Source organism: Ranitomeya variabilis, chromosome 4 (assembly GCF_051348905.1).
Source record: "Ranitomeya variabilis isolate aRanVar5 chromosome 4, aRanVar5.hap1, whole genome shotgun sequence".
NCBI lineage: Eukaryota > Metazoa > Chordata > Amphibia > Anura > Dendrobatidae > Ranitomeya > Ranitomeya variabilis.
Window position 1 is genome coordinate 773,129,913 of NC_135235.1, and position 21,362 is coordinate 773,151,274.

Sequence of the window (21,362 nt, forward strand, 5' to 3'; positions counted from 1 at the left end):
GGGGGTAGCTTTATTACATTCTATGGGGGCTGTGCTGCATAACATTCTATGGGGGGCTGTATTACATTCTATGGGGGCAGTGCTGTATTACATTCTATGGGGAAGGGCTGTGTTACATTCTATGGGGACTGTGCTGTATTACATTCTATGGGGGGCTGTATTACATTCTATGGGGGCTGGCTGCATTACATTCTATGGGTGCTGTGCTGTATTACATTCTATGGGGGGCTTTATTACATTCTATGGGGGCTGGCGGCATTACATTCTATGGGGGGCTTTATTACATTCTATGGCGGCTGGCTGCATTACATTCTATGGGGGCTGTGCTGAATTACATTCTATACGGGCTGTGCTGTATTACATTCTATGGGGGCTGTGCTGTATTACATTCTATGGGGTGCTGTATTACATTCTATGGGGCCTGGCTGCATTACATTCTATGGGTGGTGTGCTGTATTACATTCTATGGGGGCTGGCGGCATTACATTCTATGGGGGGGCTTTATTACATTCTATAGGGGCTGGCTGCATTACATTCTATGGGGGCTGTGCTGTATTACATTCTATATGGGCTGTGCTGTATTACATTCTATGGGGGCTGTGCTGTATTACATTCTATGGGGGCTGGCTGCATTACATTGCTGTATTACATTCTATTGGGGTTTGCTTTATTACAGCCTATGGGGGCTGTGCTGTATTACATTCTATGGGGGCTGTGCTGCATTACATTCTATGGGGGGCTGTATTACATTCTATGGGGGCAGTGCTGTATTACATTCTATGGGGAAGGGCTGTGTTACATTCTATGGGGACTGTGCTGTATTACATTCTATGGGGGGCTGTATTACATTCTATGGGGGCTAGCTGCATTACATTCTATGGGTGCTGTGCTGTATTACATTCTATGGGGGGGCTTTATTACATTCTATGGGGGCTGGCGGCATTACTTTCTATGGGGGGGGCTTTATTACATTCTATAGGGGCTGGCTGCATTACATTCTATGGGGGCTGTGCTGTATTACATTCTATACGGGCTGTGCTGTATTACATTCTATGGGGGCTGTGCTGTATTACATTCTATGGGGGCTGGCTGCATTACATTGCTGTATTACATTCTATTGGGGGTAGCTTTATTACAGCCTATGGGGGCTGTGCTGTATTAGATTCTATGGGGGCTGTGCTGCATTACATTCTATGGGGGGCTGTATTACATTATATGGGGGCAGTGCTGTATTACATTCTATGAGGAAGGGCTGTATTACATTCTATGGGGGTTGTGCTGTATTACATTCTATGGGGCTGTGCTGTATTACATTCTATGCGGGGGCTGTATTACATTCTATGGGGGCTGGCTGCATTACATTCTATGGGGGCTGTTCTGTATTACATTCTATGGGGAAGGGCTGTATTACATTCTATGGGGGCTATGCTGTATTACATTCTATGGGGGGGCTTTATTACATTCTATGGGGGCTGGCTGCATTACATTCTATGGGGGCTGTGCTGTATTACTTTCTATGGGGCTGTGCTGTATTACTTTCTATGGGGCTGTGCTGTATTACATTCTATGGGGGCTGGCTGTATTACATGCTATGGGGGCTATGCTGTATTACATTCTATGGGGAAGGGCTGTATTACATTCTATGGGGGCTGGCTGTATTACATTCTATGGGGCTGTGCTGTATTACATTCTATGGGGACTGGCTGTATTACATTCTATGGGGGCTGGCTGCATTACATTCTATGGGTGCTGTGCTGTATTACATTCTATACGGGCTGTGCTGTATTACATTCTATGGGGGCTGTGCTGTATTACATTCTATGGGGGCTGGCTGCATTACATTGCTGTATTACATTCTATTGGGGGTAGCTTTATTACAGCCTATGGGGGCTGTGCTGTATTAGATTCTATGGGGGCTGTGCTGCATTACATTCTATGGGGGGCTGTATTACATTATATGGGGGCAGTGCTGTATTACATTCTATGAGGAAGGGCTGTATTACATTCTATGGGGGCTGTGCTGTATTACATTCTATGCGGGGGCTGTATTACATTCTATGGGGGCTGGCTGCATTACATTCTATGGGGGCTGTTCTGTATTACATTCTATGGGGAAGGGCTGTATTACATTCTATGGGGGCTATGCTGTATTACATTCTATGGGGGGGCTTTATTACATTCTATGGGGGCTGGCTGCATTACATTCTATGGGGGCTGTGCTGTATTACTTTCTATGGGGCTGTGCTGTATTACTTTCTATGGGGCTGTGCTGTATTACATTCTATGGGGGCTGGCTGTATTACATGCTATGGGGGCTATGCTGTATTACATTCTATGGGGAAGGGCTGTATTACATTCTATGGGGGCTGGCTGTATTACATTCTATGGGGCTGTGCTGTATTACATTCTATGGGGACTGGCTGTATTACATTCTATGGGGGCTGGCTGCATTACATTCTATGGGTGCTGTGCTGTATTACATTCTATGGGGGGGCTTTATTACATTCTATGGGGGCTGGCTGCATTACATTCTATGGGGGCTGTGCTGTATTACATTCTATGGGGGCTGTGCTGTATTACATTCTATGGGGGCTGGGCTGTATTACATTGTATGGGGGCTGGGCTGTATTATATTCTGTGGGGGCTGGCTGCATTACATTGATGTATTACATTCTATTGGGGGTAGCTTTATTACATTCTATGGGGGCTGTGCTATATTACATTCTATGGGGGCTGTGCTGCATTACATTCTATGGGGGGCTGTATTACATTCTATGGGGGCAGTGCTGTATTACATTCTATGGGGAAGGGCTGTATTACATTCTATGGGGGCTGTGCTGCATTACATTCTATGGGGGCTGTGCTGTATTACATTCTGTGGGTGGGCTGTATTACATTCTATGGGGGCTGGCTGCATTACATTCTATGGGTGCTGTGTTGTATTACATTCTATGGGGGTCTTTATTACATTCTATGGGGGCTGGCTGCATTACATTCTATGGGTGCTGTGCTGTATTACATTCTATGGGGGCTGTGCTGTATTACATTCTATGGGGGCTGTGCTGTATTACATTCTATGAGGGCTGGGCTGTATTACATTCTATGGGGGCTGGGCTGTATTACATTCTATGGGAAAGGGCTGTATTACATTCTATGGGGAAGGGCTGTATTACATTCTATGGGGGCTGTGCTGTATTACATTCTATGGGGGCTGTGCTGTATTACATTCTATGGGGGCTGGCTGCATTACATTCTATGGGAGCTGTGCTGTATTACATTCTATGGGGGGCTTTATTACATTCTATGGGGGCTGTGCTGTATTACATTCTATGGGGGCTGGGCTGTATTACAATCTATGGGGGCTGGCTGCATTACATTGCTGTATTACATTCTATTGGGGGTAGCTTTATTACATTCTATAGAGGCTGTGCTGTATTGCATTCTATGGGGCTGACTGCATTACATTCTATGGGGGGGCTGTGTTACATTCTATGGGGGCAGTGCTGTATTACATACTATGGGGAAGGGCTGTATTACATTCTACGGGGGCTGTGTTGTATTACATTCTATGGGGGGCTTTATTACATTCTATGGGGGCTGGCTGCATTACATTCTATGGAGGCTGTGCTGTATTACATTCTATGGGGGGGGGGCTTTATTACATTCTATGGGGGCTGGCTGCATTACATTTTATGGGGGCTGTGCTGTATTACATTCTATGGGGGCTGTGCTGTATTACATTCTATGGGGGGCTGTATTACATTCTATGGGGGCTACATTATATTTCATGGGGGGTTGTATTATATTTTGTGGGGAGGTGGGCTGTAGTACATTCTATGGGGGGGCTGTATTATGTTCTATTGGGGGCTGTATTACATTCTCTGGGGGCTACATTATATTCTATGGGCGGCTGTATTATATTCTATGAGGGGTGATTGCATCATACTCTATGAGGGGGCTACATTATATTCTATGGGGAGCTGCATTATACTATATGAGGAGGGCTGCATTGTAGTCTATGGAGGGGCTACATTATATTCTATAGGGGGCTGCCTTATGCTCTATGAGGGGGCTGCATTATATTCTCTGGGGGGTTGCATTATACTCGGGAGTGTCATGATATGTACTTTTTTCCCTGTCCTTTATTTTGTATAATATGTCATGATGTGGTGCGACTTCTCTTTGGTTGTATTTACTGTACACTTTGCAGTGTCATGGGATGTATGTAACTTAACCTGTCTCCTTCCCCCAATACTTGCAGCCCTTAGGCTAGGTTCACATTGCGTTAATGGGTGATCGCTAACGGACAGCGTTGCACGGCGAAAATGTCGCAATTAGCGCCGTGCAACGGGTCCGTTAGCGCACCCATTGACAGCAATGTTAATTTCACCAGCAGCGCATCACTAGCGCGTGCCTTTTTCGGCTCGCGCTAGTGATGTGCCGTTCTTCTGTGACACGCCTCGGACGCTGCTTGCAGCGTCCGCGGCGCGCCCGAGGTCCGTTCCCCGCTCTCGCAGATCGGGGATCTGCGAGAGCGGGGACGTTAACGCGACCCCCAAACGCGATCCATAAAACTACATTGCGTTATCGCAATCCGCTAGCGCTAGCGCTAAACGGATTGCCCTAACGCAATGTGAACCTAGCCTAAGCTATAATGTAATTAAGCTTTGTCAACACCACTAGTCAAGGAATAGCCATTCTTCCTCACAGCAGGTGGCTAGTCAAAGGCACATACTGGATAGACTAAGCGGAGCCGACCAGTCTAGAATCTTCTAGTGGACCCAACCATTGAATAGAAGGTGTGACCCGTACCCCTTTCATGGGCTGATCCCAGGAGCTCAGACAATCCATTCATATTTTTGAGATCAGATGTGAGTTGACCCTTGAAGGAGAAGGAGTGGGGATTCTTAGCCGAGTCAAGTCCCCACGTCCATCTGTGACTGCGGAAGCGAACGGGGCAAGACTTGAGCCGAGGACATATCTCGTCGTTCGTGGGATTGTTTTGGGATCCCTTGGACTCGTGTGGACTATTGCTTTGTTAGCTGGCACAAGGATTATCGGGAGGTGCCCCTGAATCTGTTCCTTTGGACTCGTGTGGACTATTGCTTTGTTAGCTGGCACAAGGATTATTGGGAGGTGCCCGAACCTGTTCCGTTGGACTAATGGTGGACTCTGTAGATCTACCTGCATGTGTTGTTCCAGCGTTCTTGATAATAAATCTGTTGAATCATCCCTTGGCCTGTTGTCCCTTCTTGCTCTGCCGTACACCCCGTCACAAACTGGTGGCAGCAGTGGGATCAGAGCAGAAGGAATGGAGGACAAAGGCCCATCAACATCGGGAACCAGCACCGCAGAGTACAAGAACTGGACTGCGATGAACCTACAAACAAAGGCCCGTGAACTGGGAGTCAGCTGCAAGGGAGTCTCCAAGGAGCAGCTAATTGAGGCTTTGGAAGAAGTTCGCCTGCAAGATTACGCTGAGGAAGGATCCCCACAGCAAACAGAGGAAAGACGGCAGCCAGAGGTAAATACCCAAAAAAGTCAGTGGGTTGTGTGGTACGAGGAGGAGTTGGCATTGCTGGGAGAAGAGGCCACCATAGACGATAAGAGGGAGGCCATTCACAGAGCTCAGGAGATGGCATTGCTGGAGAGGAAGATCGCTTTGGAAGCAGCTAGAAGCTCCAGACAGACTGTAACCCCAGCACCCACCGTGAGGTAATTCCCCAGAGTGTCCCGCAAAGACTTCAAGCTGTATAATGAGGCTGCAGGCAACTTTGAGGGCTTCTTCCAGGACGTTGAGCAACAGTGTCGATTAATGGAAGTCCCGGAAAGGGAGCGAGTCCGACATCTGGTGGGGCTCTTAGAGGGTGGAGCTGCCGCAGCCTATACAGCTATGGACCCTCGGGGGAACTGTGAGTATGCGGAGATTAAACAGACTATTCTAGAACATTATGCTGTTACCCCAGACACTTACAGGACTCAGTTCCGTACTTTAGTCTGTGATGAGGAAGTGTCTTTCAAGATGTATGCCCACAGACTCAAACAAATATGTCATCGCTGGCTGGAGGCAGAGGAGGCCTTAACCTGGGAGACCTTCCTCCAGGTTATCCTAAAAGAGCAGTTTTACTTCAAGTGCCCTGCTGAGATCCGGGAATGGGTGCGTGAGAGGAGACCAGCCACTGTAGAGGAAGCTCTAGCTGATGAGGCTCTCACCATCAAGCCTCAGTGGAAAAAACTACTACTCAGTGAGAAAAAAACTACCAGCCCCCCAACACTGGCGGCCCCTGGTCCTTCGGCCTCCAATATTCACCATCCCACTAGACCATCAACTCATGGTGACCTTTGTGTGACTGTGCCTCGCACTACTCCTGCTCCACCTTTGGGAATACGACGTGGAGGAAGAATACCAGAGCGCAGATGTTATGGATGTGGGCAGCCTGGGCATCTGCAATTCCAATGTCCAGGTGTTCGGAGGCAGAACAGCTACAGACCGCCTTTGCCTGTTCATTATCTACAGGCCCCCTCACCAGGAGAAGCGCTGGATTACGTCCCTGATGACTTGCCAAGTGACTCTGATATCCTGGCTCCCCTACCAGGAGTCTATGGGGTGCGAGCCCCAGCCACCTGTTCTTCTGATCTTCAGCACAAACATCTACAGGAGGTCATGCTGGATGGCCAAAAAGTTGTTGGCTTCCGTGACACTGGAGCTTTCCTTACCATAGCCGATCCTCGAGTAATTCAACCAGAAGCAATTCAAAAGGGACCAGGAATTGCCATTGAATTGGCTGGAGGCACCCAGAGATATAGTCCAAGAGCGAGTGTGACCCTGGATTATGGCTTTGGGGCCAAACAATGCTCCAAGGTCACCAGATCATAACAGTACAACTGGCCAACAATGAGTTAAATGCATCTCAGAAGAAGGGAAGAAAGGTTTTAGCCATTTTTTTTTTCTGTAGCCTGTTTTGTCTTTTCTTCCCTCTTTTCCTCTGGGTGACTGAGGAGTTTTGTGCTAGCATGGATGTTCAGGGATTAATTTCTCGTGTAGACCAGCTTGCTGCTAGGGTACAGGGTATTTCAGATTATATTGTTCACACTCCGGTTTTAGAGCCTAGGATACCTACTCCTGATTTGTTTTTTGGGGACAGGTCAAAATTTTTGAGTTTTAAAAACAACTATAAACTGTTTTTTGCTCTTAAACCTCGTTCCTCTGGTGATCCCATTCAGCAGGTTAAAATTGTCATCTCCTTGCTGCGTGGCGATCCTCAGGATTGGGCATTTTCCCTGGAATCTGGGAATCCAGCCTTGCATAATGTAGACGCCTTTTTTCAGGCTCTAGGGTTATTATATGATGAACCAAATTCTGTGGATCATGCGGAGAAGGCCTTGTTGGCTCTGTCTCAGGGTCAAGAAGCGGCAGAATTGTATTGTCAGAAATTTAGAAAATGGTCTGTGCTGACTAAATGGAATGAGGATGCTTTGGCGGCAATTTTCAGAAAGGGTCTCTCTGAATCTGTTAAAGATGTTATGGTGGGGTTTCCCACGCCTGTTGGTCTGAGTGATTCCATGTCTCTGGCCATTCAGATTGATTGGCGCTTGCGGGAGCGCAGAACTGTGCGCACTGTGGCGTTGTCCTCTGAGCAGATACCTGGGCCTATGCAGTGTGATAGGATTCTGTCTAGAGCGGAACAACAGGGATTCAGACGTCAGAATGGGTTGTGTTTTTACTGTGGCGATGCCTCTCATATCATTTCAGTATGCCCTAAGCGTACAGAGAGAATCGCTAGTTCAGTTACCATCAGTACTGTACAACCTAAATTTCTGTTATCTGTGACCTTGATCTGCTCATTGTCGTCATTTTCTGTCATGGCGTTTGTGGATTCAGGTGCCGCTTTGAACTTAATGGACACTGAATTTGCCAAGCGTTGTGGTTTCCCCTTGCAGTCTTTGCAGAACCCTATTCCTTTAAGGGGCATTGATGCTACACCTTTGGCCAAAAATAAACCCCAGTTTTGGACACAGGTGACCATGTGCATGGCGCCGACCCATCAGGAAGATTGTCGTTTTCTGGTGTTGCATAATTTGCATGATTGTTATGATCTGGTGGCCTAGGAGCAGCATGAGACGTACTCTGGAGAAAGTGGTACCTGTACTGACCGCAGACCCTGAACTTAACACCGCAACTAGAAGTAGCCGTGGAATGTACCTAAGACTCCCTAGACATCTCGACACAGCCGGAGGACTAAATACCCCTAGAGATAGAAAAGGGAAAACTATCTTGCCTCAGAGAAAATCCCCAAAGGATAGACAGCCCCCCACAAATATTGACTGTGAGAGGAGAGGGAAATAATAAACGCAGACTGAAATCAGGATTAAGCAAAGGAGGCCACTTCTAGCTAGATAGAAAGGATAGGACAGAGTACTATGCAGTCAGTATTAAAACACTAGAAAATATCCACCACAGAAAATACAAAATCTCCACATCTAACTAAAGATATGGAGGGTATATCTGCATCTCCAGAGATACCAGCTTGGCTGCATAAATCCTTACACAGACAAAGCTGGACAAGAAAATACATGAAATGCACTGAACAATAAGGCCCACAGCATGTGGGCTGCAAAAACAAAGCCAGAACTTATCTTTGTTGAAATGAACAGCAAGCAGGAGAGACCAGGAAGGGATGTGAATCCTCCAGACACAATGGACAACTGGCACTGACTAAAGGTTCAAGCAAAACTAAATAGCCCAGTCATAATTACAATAAGTGGACACACCTGATAATTGAAGCAATCCAAAGACAGCAGCGCTACCACTTAGAACCACCGGAGGGAGCCCAAGAGCAGAATTCACAACACATGATGCTATTGTGCTGGGTTTTCCATGGTTGCAGGTACATAATCCGGTGTTGGATTGGAAATCTATGTCTGTGACTAGTTGGGGTTGTCAGGGGGTTCATGATGACGTTTCTTTGATGTGAATCTCCTCTTCCTCCTGTTCTGAAATTCCAGAGTTTTTGTCTGATTTTCAGGATGTATTCGACGAGCCCAAGTCCAGTTCCCTTCCAATGCATAGGGACTGTGATTGTGCTATTTACTTGGTTTCAGGCTGTAAGTTTCCTAAGGGCCGACTTTTCAACCTGTCTGTGCCTGAACATGCCACCATGCGGAGTTATGTTAAGGAATCTTTGGAGAAGGGGCATATTCGGCCATCTTCTTCACCGTTGGGAGCGGGATTTTTTTTTGTTGCTAAGAAGGATGGCTCCTTGAGACCCTGTATTGATTATCGCCTCTTGAATAAGATCACGGTCAAGTTTCAATACTCCTTGCCTTTGCTTTCCGATTTGTTTGCTAGGATTAAGGGGGCTAGTTGGTTTGCTAAGATTGACCTTCGGGGGGCATATAATCTTGTTCGTATTAAGCAGGGTGATGAATGGAAAACTGTGTCTAATACGCCCGAAGGCCATTTTGAATACCTTGTGATGCCATTCGGGCTCTCTAATGCTCCATCTGTTTTTCAGTCCTTCATGCATGATATCTTCCGGAATTATCTTGATAAATTCATGATTGTATATTTGGATGACATTTTGATTTTTTCCGATGATTGGGAGTCTCATGTGAAACAGGTCAGGATGGTATTTCAGATCCTTTGTGATAATGCTTTATTTGTGAAGGGGTCTAAGTGTCTCTTTGGAGTGCAGAAGGTTTCTTTTTTGGGCTTCATTTTTTCTCCCTCATCTATAGAGATGGATCCGGTTAAGGTTCAGGCCATTCATGATTGGATTCAGCCCAGTTCCGTGAAGAGCCTTCAGAAATTTTTGGGCTTTGCTAATTTGTATCGCCGTTTCATTGCTAACTTCTCCAGTGTGGTTAAACCCCTGACCGATTTGACGAAGAAAGGCGCTGATGTGACGAATTGGTCCTCTGCGGCTGTCTCTGCCTTTCAGGAGCTTAAACGCCGATTTACTTCTGCCCCGGTGTTGCGTCAGCCAGATGTTTCTCTTCCGTTTCAGGTTGAAGTTGACGCTTCTGAGATTGGGGCAGGGGCCGTTTTGTCTCAGAGGAATTCTGATGGTTCCTTGATGAAGCCTTGTGCCTTCTTTTCCTGTAAGTTTTCGCCTGCTGAGCGCAATTATGATGTCGGCAATCGGGAGTTGTTGGCTATGAAGTGGGCGTTTGAGGAGTGGCGACATTGGCTTGAAGGAGCCAAGCACCGTATTGTGGTCTTGATCGATCATAAAAATCTGATTTACCTCGAGTCTGCCAAACGGCTGAATCCTAGACAGGCTCGATGGTCCCTGTTTTTCTCCCGTTTTGATTTCGTGGTCTCGTATCTTCCTGGTTCTAAGAATATTAAGGCTGATGCCCTCTCTAGGAGTTTTTTGCCTGATTCTCCTGAGGTCCTTGAACCTGTCAGCATTCTGAAGGAAGGGGTGGTCCTTTCTGCCATTTCCCCTGATTTACGACGGGTTCTTCAGGAATTTCAGGCTGACAAACCTGACCGCTGTCCACTGGGGAAGCTGTTTGTTCCTGATAGATGGACTAGTAGAGTGATTTCTGAGGTTCATTGTTCAGTGTTGGCTGGCCATCCGGGTATTTTTGGTACCAGAGATTTGGTTAGTAGGTCCTTTTGGTGGCCTTCTTTGTCGCGTGATGTGCGTTCTTTTGTGCAGTCCTGTGGGACTTGTGCGCGGGCCAAGCCTTGTTGTTCCCATGCTAGTGGGTTGCTTTTGCCTTTGCCGGTACCTGAGAGGCCCTGGACGCATATTTCTATGGATTTTATTTCAGATCTTCCGGTTTCCCAGAGGATGTCGGTTATCTGGGTGGTTTGTGACCGGTTCTCCAAGATGGTTCATTTGGTGCCTTTGCCTAAATTGCCTTCCTCTTCTGATTTGGTTCCATTGTTTTTTCAGCATGTGGTTTGTTTGCATGGTATTCCGGAGAATATTGTGTCCGATAGAGGTTCCCAGTTTGTTTCTAGGTTTTGGCGGGCCTTTTGTGCTAGGCTGGGCATTGATTTGTCTTTTTCTTCCGCATTTCATCCTCAGACAAATGGCCAAACCGAGCGAACTAATCAGACTTCGGAAACTTATTTGAGATGCTTTGTGTCTGCTGATCAGGATGATTGGGTGGCTTTCTTGCCATTGGCCGAGTTTGCCCTTAATAATCGGGCTAGTTCGGCTACTTTGGTTTCGCCCTTCTTTTGTAATTTTGGTTTTCATCCTCGTTTTTCTTCAGGGCAGGTTGAGCCTTCTGATTGTCCTGGTGTGGATTCTGTGGTTGACAGGTTGCAGCAGATTTGGACTCATGTGGTGGACAATTTGGTGTTGTCTCAGGAGAAGGCTCAACGTTTTGCTAACCGTCGTCGGGGTGTTGGTTCCCGGCTTCGTGTTGGGGATCTGGTCTGGTTGTCTTCTTGTCATGTTCCTATGAAGGTTTCTTCTCCTAAGTTTAAGCCTCGGTTTATTGGTCCTTATAGGATTTCTGAGATTATTAATCCGGTGTCTTTTCGATTGGCCCTTCCGGCCTCTTTTGCTAACCATAATGTCTTCCATAGATCTTTATTGCGGAAATATGTGGTACCCGTTGTTCCCTCTGTTGATCCTCCTGCCCCTGTGTTGGTTGATGGGGAGTTGGAGTATGTGGTTGAGAATATTTTGGATTCTCATTTTTCGAGGCGGAAGCTTCAGTATCTGGTCAAATGGAAGGGTTATGGCCAGGAGGATAATTCTTGGGTTTTTGCCTCTGATGTCCATGCTGCTGATTAGGTCCGTGCCTTTCATCTGGCTCGTCCTGATCGGCCTGGGGGCTCTGGTGAGAGTTCGGTGACCCCTCTTCAAGGGGGGGGTACTGTTGTGAATTCTGTTCTTGGGCTCCCTCCGGTGGTTTTTGGTGGTAGTGCAGTTGTCTCTGGGGTATAATTCAGGGCAGGTGTTTCTGCTGATTGCAGCTCTACTAGGTATTTAGGTGTGCAGGATCCATGAGCCCCTGCCAGTTTTCCATTGTACTTGGAGGTGTTACATCTCTGTCTGGTTCTTCCTGCTCTGCTGCCAATTCAGCTAAAGATAAGTTCTGATTTTTGTCTCTGCTGCACACATGCTGTGGGCTTTATAGTTCAGTGCAAATTTATTTTGTTTTTGTCCAGCTTAGACTGTGTTTGGATTTTTTCAGTGCTGTTGGATTCTCAGGAGATGCAGATGTACATTCCATGTCTTTAGTTAGATGTGGTATCTTGTATTCTCTGCTGTGGATTTTTGTAGGGTTTTAATACTGACCGCTTAGTACTCTGTCCTATCCTATTCTATTTAGCTAGAGGTGCCTCTTTTGCTAAATCCTGTCTTCTGCCTGTGTGTGTCTTTACTCTTCTATTCACAGTCAATATTTGTGGGGGGGCTGACTATCCTTTGGGGTTTCTGCTCTGAGGCAAGATAGAATTCCTATTTCCATCTTTAGGGGTATTTAGTCCTCCTGCTGTGTCGAGGTGTCTAGGATGTGTTAGGTACACCCCACGGCTACTTCTAGTTGCGGTGTTAGTTAAGGGTATGCGGTCAGTATAGGTTCCACCTACTCCAGAGAAAGTCTCATGCGGCTCCAAGGTCACCAGATCATAACAGATCCCCCCGATGCTACAAAATTACATGCGGCCAAGAATGGGGCGCCCAGCAAATCCAAAAACCGTTTATAGAATCCCGCCGTGTAACCATCGGGACCAGGACTCTTGCCCGGCTTCAGGTCCCAACTACAGAGGTGACCTCCTCCAAAGAAAAGTCCTCCTCCAGACCCGCCAAGCACTCCTCCGAAACAGCGGGTAATTTGTTTAATTGTATATACGTTTTGATTTTATCATGGAATGAATGGGCTGGAAGATCCTTGAAATGACTCTTTATGTTATACAGGGAATTATAATAATCGTAAAAACTGGATAATATATCCCGTGTACTATGAGCTAACTTGTCCTTGGCATTTCTTATGGAGTGTATAAATGTTTGTGGGCCCCATGGATGTAGAGCTCTTGCAAGAAATTTGCCACTCTTGTTACTTAAGTGATAAAAACGGCTCTTGGTTTTCTCCCTAACACAACGGGATTTCTGATCTAGTATTGTGAGTAACTTTTGTCTGGCTGTGGATAAATTTGACAGGGTAAGCGGGGAGAGATCTTGTTTATGCTGTCTCACGTTTAGAAATCTGGGAGGAAAGGTCAGCTATTTCTGCTATGCGAATCCTCTTAAGGCAGGCACCCTGTGAGATAAGGACACCTCTCAGGACACTCTTCAGGGCTTCCAATTTTATTGAGGGAGACATGGGTTCTGCCGTATGGTCCACCACAAAACCCTCGATAGATCGTTTAATCTCAGAGATACATATTGGGTCCTGTAGTAAGTTCTCGTTTAATCGCCAAGAAAACATAGATTTCGCCAAGAGGTCTAGTTGCATTGAAAAATAAATGGGAGCGTGGTCGGACCACAACACCGCCCCCACCCCCCCCGCCCCCACCCCCATGTCCAGGAAGGAGTGGGACACAAAAAATAGTCAATCCTACTATAAGTGGAATGTACCCATGAATAAAAGCTATAGTCTCTCACATCCGGATGGAGGGCCCTCCACACATCAACCAGGCGGAGATCACTCATCTGCTTTCCTACTTTTTTAATAGAGGATGGAGAATAAGAGGACTTACCCATTGGTACATCAATTTGAGGGTTCATTGGGAGGTTAAAGTCACCTCCAAGAATAATCGGCGAGTCACCAGCAAATTTCTTCAGAAGCTTCTTGCACGAAGAGCCAAGTTTCTGCTGATCCTGGTTAGGGAAATAAACATTCGCCAAGATAAGTTCACGAGATCTCCAAGCCAACTTCAAGAAAATAAATCTCCCCTCCGTATCAATCACTGAGTCAAGGACCTCTGGGAGAAAGGACTTATAGAAACCCACTGATACTCCCTTGGACTTGGAGTGAGGGTTTGTACTATGGTACCACTTCGGGTAATAAAAAGATGTACAAACAGGGGTCACTCCAGTCTTAAAGTGGGTCTCCTGGAGTAGCAAAATTGAGACACGTTGCTTATCATTAGAGTACGAAATCTGTCTTCTTTTTTCTGGTATGTTTAAACCCCTAGCATTAAAGGAACAAAATTTAACTCCAGCCATAATCAAGATGTTGTTTGAAGAATTGAATATATGAGAACGGACACCGGATCCCTTGGACTTTCATATGTAGTTCCAGGTTTGGGGAAAGGTTAAGGAATTGGGGATGGAACAGTAAAGAGACGGGAAAAGAACAGGAAACAAACAGATTGAGAAGAAAAAAGAAGAATTCAGTAAGTAGTGCATTTACATCTATAAGAGGAAATCGTGACGTGGTGGTGTGTCGAGAGTTCACCAGAAACATCAGTTAGGGTGAGAAACAGCCAAAGGCGGGGTCCAGCCTCCACCCGCCACCCCCACAGGCTAAGCTAAATAATGAATAGCAAAAAATAATAGATAAGGTCTATCAAAATTAACTAACATCTGACCCCACTTGAATTAACTTTAAGCTCTCAACTAAATAAAGCACACTGTAGAGGGGATAACTAGACCTTCTATTCATTAACACATCAGTAGTCATGGAGTCCACTTAGTTGAAAAGTGTCCATATTATTGAACACTTGCAAACCCGACGCATACCGGATCCAGGGTCATGGCAACCCGTCAGGAGGTATAAATGCAGGGTATTATAATCTAAGAACACGAGGGAGAAGAAGAGAATCCCCTCAGGTCTGGCTAGAAGCAGAGCCATTTTTCTTATTTTGTTTGGCATGTTGAGCTTTCAACCATCTCGGTGGGATGTCTGGGAGCTGGGGGGATCTCGGCCAATCAGGAAGGTCAGTTAGTGGTAATTCAAAGGTTCCCAGGAAAGTGGCCAAGTCACCCAGGTTACGAATGATTGCTGTTTTCCCTCCTTTAAAGGCTAGCTATTAGCTGGAAAGGAAATCCCCATTTATAACATTGAGTACCTGAATCAGTTCGACACACCATGCAGCACGAACTGGAGGAGATGTTACAGCTTGGGGTAATCCAGGCCTCCCATAGCCCTTGGGCCTCTCCTGTGGTGTTAGTACCCAAGAAGGATGGGAGTACTCGGTTTTGTGTGGACTATCGACGACTAAACGACCATACCATCAGTGATCCTTACCCAATGCCCCGTATTGACGAACGTCTAGACCGCCTGGCTGGGTCCCGATATGTCACTACCTTGGATCTCAGTAAGGGAAACTGGCAAATCCCTCTGACGGAGGAAGGGAGAGAACGGTCCGCTTTTATAACCCCCTTTGGTCTGTATGAATTTCTAAACATGCCCTTTGGAATGAAGAATGCCCCTGCAACCTTCCAGAGAATGGTGGACCAGATCCTCCGGGGATGTGGTGACTTTGCTTGTGCCTACTTGGATGATATCGCCATCTTCAGCCAGTCGTGGGAGGAACATCTGAACCAAGTAGCCGTTATTCTTGACCTGCTTCAGGTCTAATCATTCGACCCGATAAATGCCAATTGGGGATGGGTGAAGTCCAGTACCTAAGGCATAGAGTGGGAGGAGGGAAGCTCCGTCCTGAACCTGCCAAAATCCAGGCTATTAGAGACTGGCCTGTACCCCAAACTAAGGCTAGTTTCACATTGGCGTTTAAATCCACAGCGTTTAATCCGCATCCGCAAGTGGTGGAAAAAACGCATATAAGTGCTTACAAACACGGCGTTTTTTAGATGCATGCGGTATCGCATACGGTTAAAAAAATGCTGCGTTTGTACGCGTTTATATGCGTTTTTTCCTGCGTTTGCGTTTTTGGTGCGCATGATGTGAAATTTCACAAGAGAAAAATCTAGACAACCAGACACCGCCAATGTGACTACGGAGGGCGTGTATTATGGTATTTCTATATATAGACCCCTGAACAGCTGGAATCTTCAGATTTTGCTCCTGTATCCTGTGTCATGATGGATCTTCGCATGGAGAGCTTTTATTTCAACCTGGATTTAAGCATCAAGCTGTTTCTTGCCTGTGCTTATGCTTGGGAGCAAGACAGAAATCGCGAAAGATGGAGAAGGAGACAACGTAGGCGTTTTTGGAGACACCCCATTATTGAACTACGAGAGAGCCGTGGAGCCTATCACACGCTGTATGCCGAGCTTAATGCCAACCCGGAGAAATTCCATGAATGTACAAGGATGTCGCAAGACTCGTTCCGGGAATTGCTTGCTCGTGTCCAAGGAGCCATACGGAGACAGGACACCCAGCTCCGTAGAGCGATTCCACTGGAGGAACGTCTGCTGGTTACATTAAGGTACGTTCCAAATCTAAACCAATGACAGTCCAAATTTAGTGTTTTCTGATATGTATGTTTTGGGTATTTTCCTTTCTTTCTTTAGCGTAGCCACACCATAAATAGACTAGTTTGTAATTTTTTTGGGTTTGTTTTTCTTACAGATTTCTGGCAACTGGAGAGAGTTTATCATTCCTCCACTTCCAATACCGGCTTGGAATATCCACCCTGTCCGGAATAGTTGCGGACACCTGCCGGGCTTTGTGGAATGTACTCCAGGATGAGTTTATACCCCTACCCACCTTGGACATGTGGCTTGAAATTGCGGAAAAATTCTGGAGTGTGTGTGATTTCCCCAACTGTTTAGGAGCGGTGGATGGAAAGCACATCCACATTATAAAACCTGCCAGAACAGGATCGGAGTATTTCAACTATAAAAAATATTTTTCTGTTGTGCTCATGGCAATAGCCGATGCGAACTGTCACTTCATCGCCGTGGACATTGGAGGTTTTGGCCGTGGCAACGATTCCCAAACTTTCAAGAACTCGGATATGGGCCGCCGTTTGGCAAAAATTTCAATTTTCCCCCGCCACAACCTCTCCCCAACACTCAAGGTCCACCGATGCCATTTGTTATGGTTGGGGATGAGCCCTTTTAGATGTGTGAAAACCTACTGAAGCCCTATTCCAGTCGGGACTTGAACCACACTAAAAGGATCTTTCACTACAGACTGACCAGGGCCCGAAGAACAGTAGAGTGTGCCTTTGGCGTTCTGGTCTCTAAATGGCGCATTCTTGCATCATCCATAAATCTAAAAGTGTAAACAGTCGACGAGGTGGTCAAAGCCTGTGTGGTTCTGCACAATTATATAATGGCTAAGGAGCAACCCAACATTGAACTGGATGAACCAGTTGCACACCCACTGCCCGATTACCAGCATCACCCGCTGCAGTCAACTGCAGCCGTTGGTCACATGCGGGACCAATTTGCTGCCTTTTTTGATTCAGATATTGGACGTGTGTCATGGCAGGACAATGTTGTGTAAATGTCCTGTTGGGATTTTATCTGTACCAGTTATTTTCTTCAATGTTACTAATATTTCTCGTTAATAAACTTTATTTTTTGGTATCTTAACCGTGTCTCCTATGTATTTCCTCTACAAACCAAGGCTGTCCTCACACTAGCAGTATTTGGTCAGTATTTAATATCAGTATTTGTAAGCCAAATCCAGGAGTGCGTGATAAATGCTGAGGTGCTAAATATGTTAATATTATACTTTTCCTCTAATTGTTCCACTCCTTGTTTTGGCTTACAAATACTGATATAAAACACTGGCCACATACTGCTAGTGTTATGGCAGCCATGTTGCTTTATTGGTAAGCTTGTTGACGTCATTGCGTCCAGCTTCTGTTCTGCAGTATCCATTGGACACAGACAGAAGAGACAATGAATGTCACACTAAAGAGATCTATACTCATCAAGTCAGGTGTCAGAGATAATAAATTCATGATGCACATATAACAGCCTCATGAATTCACTATTTCTGACACCTGTGCAGGTGAGCATAGATATGCAGTGTGTGATCACCATCGTCCCTTCAATTTGTGTGTAATAGATTATGTATAAAGAAGAGAAAATGGTGGTTATACAAGGCAGTTCTATACTCACCAGGTCAGGTGTCCTAACTAATGAGTGTTTTGAGACCTGACCTATTCAGTAGAGGTCTGCACTGTATTTCCACCATTTTTACACCATTGTATTTCCAGACTGCCACACTAGTCACAAACTAAGCAGAAAGAAGAGATTATGGAGATAATACATCTAATATTTTGGGGCCCACCTCATTTCTGTATACTAAAGACACACAAAGCTCCAGTCTTTTTTTTTATAACTACTGGAGATATGATGTGGCCCAAAAAGTAAGTGTGTGGCGAAGTTTATTATTTGGCGCACGGTGTGTGTTGCCGGCGGTGAAAGACACAATAAACCAAACATATTTGGGGCAAAAAATCTTGTATTTATTTTTTAGCAACAAAAATATTTATTTAACTGCGCCGGCTTGGGGTAGAGTGATGTAAACATGGGGTGTGAAGCACTGAGGCCTGGCTAACCGTGAACGACGCAGAGGTGGCAGGAGAAGGGGCAATGAAACTACTGGGGTCTGGTAGTTCGGGGATGGGGCTTGACACATGAGAGGCTTGAGACGCACTGGAAGGGTGAGACAAAACTAACATTACAGACACATTGGGAGGTGAAGGGGGAGGAATGCTAAGAGTCCTCTGTTTTTTTTTTGTGTGTTTTTTTTTGGGTTTGCCTGGTTGTGGGAGGTCTTGGTGGGCTCATATGGCGTGGTGGTGGGTGACCTGTCAGGGTCCGGCTGCACTGTGTCAGAGTCCATAGTGCTCGTAGATCGTGCAGCCATGCCAGAGTCCATAGTGCTCGTAGAGCGTGCAGCCATGCCAGAGTCCATAGTGCTCGTAGAGCGTGCAGCCATGCCAGATTCCTTAGTGCTCGTAGAGCATGCAGCCATGCCAGAGACCATAGTGCTCATAGAGGGTGCAGCCATTCCAGAGTCCATAGTGCTCGTAGAGCGTGCAGCCATGCCAGAGTCCATAGTGCTCGTAGAGCGTGCAGCCATGCCAGAGTCCATAGTGCTCGTAGAGCGTGGAGCCATGCCAGAGACCATAGTGCTCGTAGAGCGTGCAGCCATGCTAGAGTCCATAGTGCTCGTAGAACGTGTTGCCATGCCAGAGTCCATAGTGCTCATAGAGCGGAAGGCCATGCCAGGGTCCTGCTGCATCGTGGCGGTACGGAAGGCCATGCCAGGGTCCTGCTGCATCGTGGCAGTACGGAAGGCCATGCCAGGGTCCTGCTGCATCGTGGCGGTACAGAAGACCATGCCAGGGTCCTGCTGCATCGTGGCGGTACGGAAGGCCATGCCAGGGTCCTGCTGCATTGTGGTGGTGGTGGTACGGAAGGCCATGCCAGGGTGCTGCTTCATCGTGGTGTCAGTGGAGGTCCAAGCAGGAGCAGCTGTTGTCATGGTGGTGGCGGTGGGATGTCCAACTGCACTCGGCATGGTGGTGGTGCTGTAGTGGTGTCCGGCTGTGGAAGGAATTGAGGTGGCCGTGCAGTGGTATGCAGCAGAGGTCGGCATTGAGGTCAATCGAGACAGTGAAGGCACAGGTGGATATTCCGACACTGTCTGCTGGAAATACCGACTGCTGCATAGCCTGCACATAAGAAGCATTGCAGGCCTGCATGACACTCAGCTGGAGATCAGGAGTAAGGTGTTCCGACATGCCCTGTTCAATTTTGTTAAAAAAATGATGTGCTGGCCTCTGGAGGTCGGCTTTTACTTGGTCAAGGCTTTTGGTGACCTCCTGGATATGTGCATTCAAGAGGCTATGATGTGAAACATCCATTCGGTCACCCAAAGCCTTGATTGCTTCGTGTAAAACCGAGCTCAAGTGCGAAAACTCGGGCATGAGTGACCTGTCCGAAGCCCTCTGCCGCTGCCGGGAGGAGCCAAAAAAAAGGGGCAGTGGCAGATTACTGCGAAAGGGGAAGACCTGATGGACCAGCTCCCTGGTCTCCAGTTAGTGTGGAAGGCCCATTTGCTGCTGCACTGCTGGATGGCTGGGACGGGTCCGTGGCTGTCGGATGAAGGACTGCTCCAGAACCTGGGCCAACAGTAGTGCTGTATGTGCTGTGAAAAAAGGAAAAAGAAAGTTAATACCAAAAATTAACCAGACGCAAAATCCTGTGGAATATAACAATACAGATTATGGCAATACAATTCAACCAAATGCACATGATAAATACTTACGTTCTCTGGGCAAGGACCGGTCTTAAAAATGCCAGAACTCGATGGTATTTGGATCTTCTGATCCTAGCTCCTGAACCACTGGGAACACGGCTCTCTTGATGCAGGTCCTTGTTGAAGCGGTCCTTCATCGAACGCCAACGAGTTTTGACTTTGGCCACTGTTAAAAAAATTAAAAAAAATTGTGGTCAGAAAAAGGACTTTTGGCCGTGCTCACACAACTGTGTGTGATGACAGAAACTCCTGAGAGTTTCTTTCATCACACACAGTCGAGTGAGCACGGCCAAGGTCTCTGCTGCTTCACACTGCAGTGAAATACTTACCAAATGCATTTCGGACCCGTGTCGGGGCGTTGTCCCAGCCATCCCACATCTCTTTGGCCATCTCATTCCATAGGCGCCGGATCGTGACATTGTTTGAGTGCAGTGGATCCCGGGTGTCCCACAACGGGACTCCTTCCTGGACAAGGGAGATGAGGAGGTCATTCTCAATTAGATCATCCTCCCGTTGTGAAACCTAAAAATTAAATAAAGTCATTAAAGTTTGCTCAATTAACATAAGGTAAAAAAAGAAAAAAAGATGCTGAGAAAAGGAATTAATAGGAAAGTCAACATACAAAAGGATTCCAGAAGAAAAAAGTAAAGAAATACGAATGGAAAGAAAGGAAGATTCAGCCTTGTATACGTACCCGCTGCCATCTTTCCACCAGACCTTGACTCCGCTGCTCCTGCCCTGTCTCTGCCGCAGTAGAAAAAGAGCTCTAAAAAAGAAAAAATCAAATTGTCACATGTGTAGATGTGACAGTGAATACTTACCAATCTGACGAGGCAAGTACTCACCTCACTGACATGCTCGACTTCCGACGGCCCTGGAAGAAACTCCTCATGAGAAGAATCCGAAGAAGACATTCCGATGCATGTAGGAAGAAAGAAATGGCTGAAATTAGGACATGTAGAGACAGAAAATAGAAAATAAAGGCATTGGCTAGGATATACTCACTTTGTTCATAGGCTTGTTTTCTCCAAGGTGCTGTGGTCTGTCTGCTCTGCTTCAGTGTCTGCTGGGTAGTGACCTGCAAATGTCCACTACATCCCTTTATCACCTTGTATGTGGGGGGTGGCTTATCAGTGTCTAGACATGTTTTTCTCTTGTCAAACGCATGCGTTCTCGAACGCAACCAAACGCATGTGCTTGTGAACGCGTGCGTTCATATAGACAGCAATGCGTTTTTTTGTCGCAAAACTTGC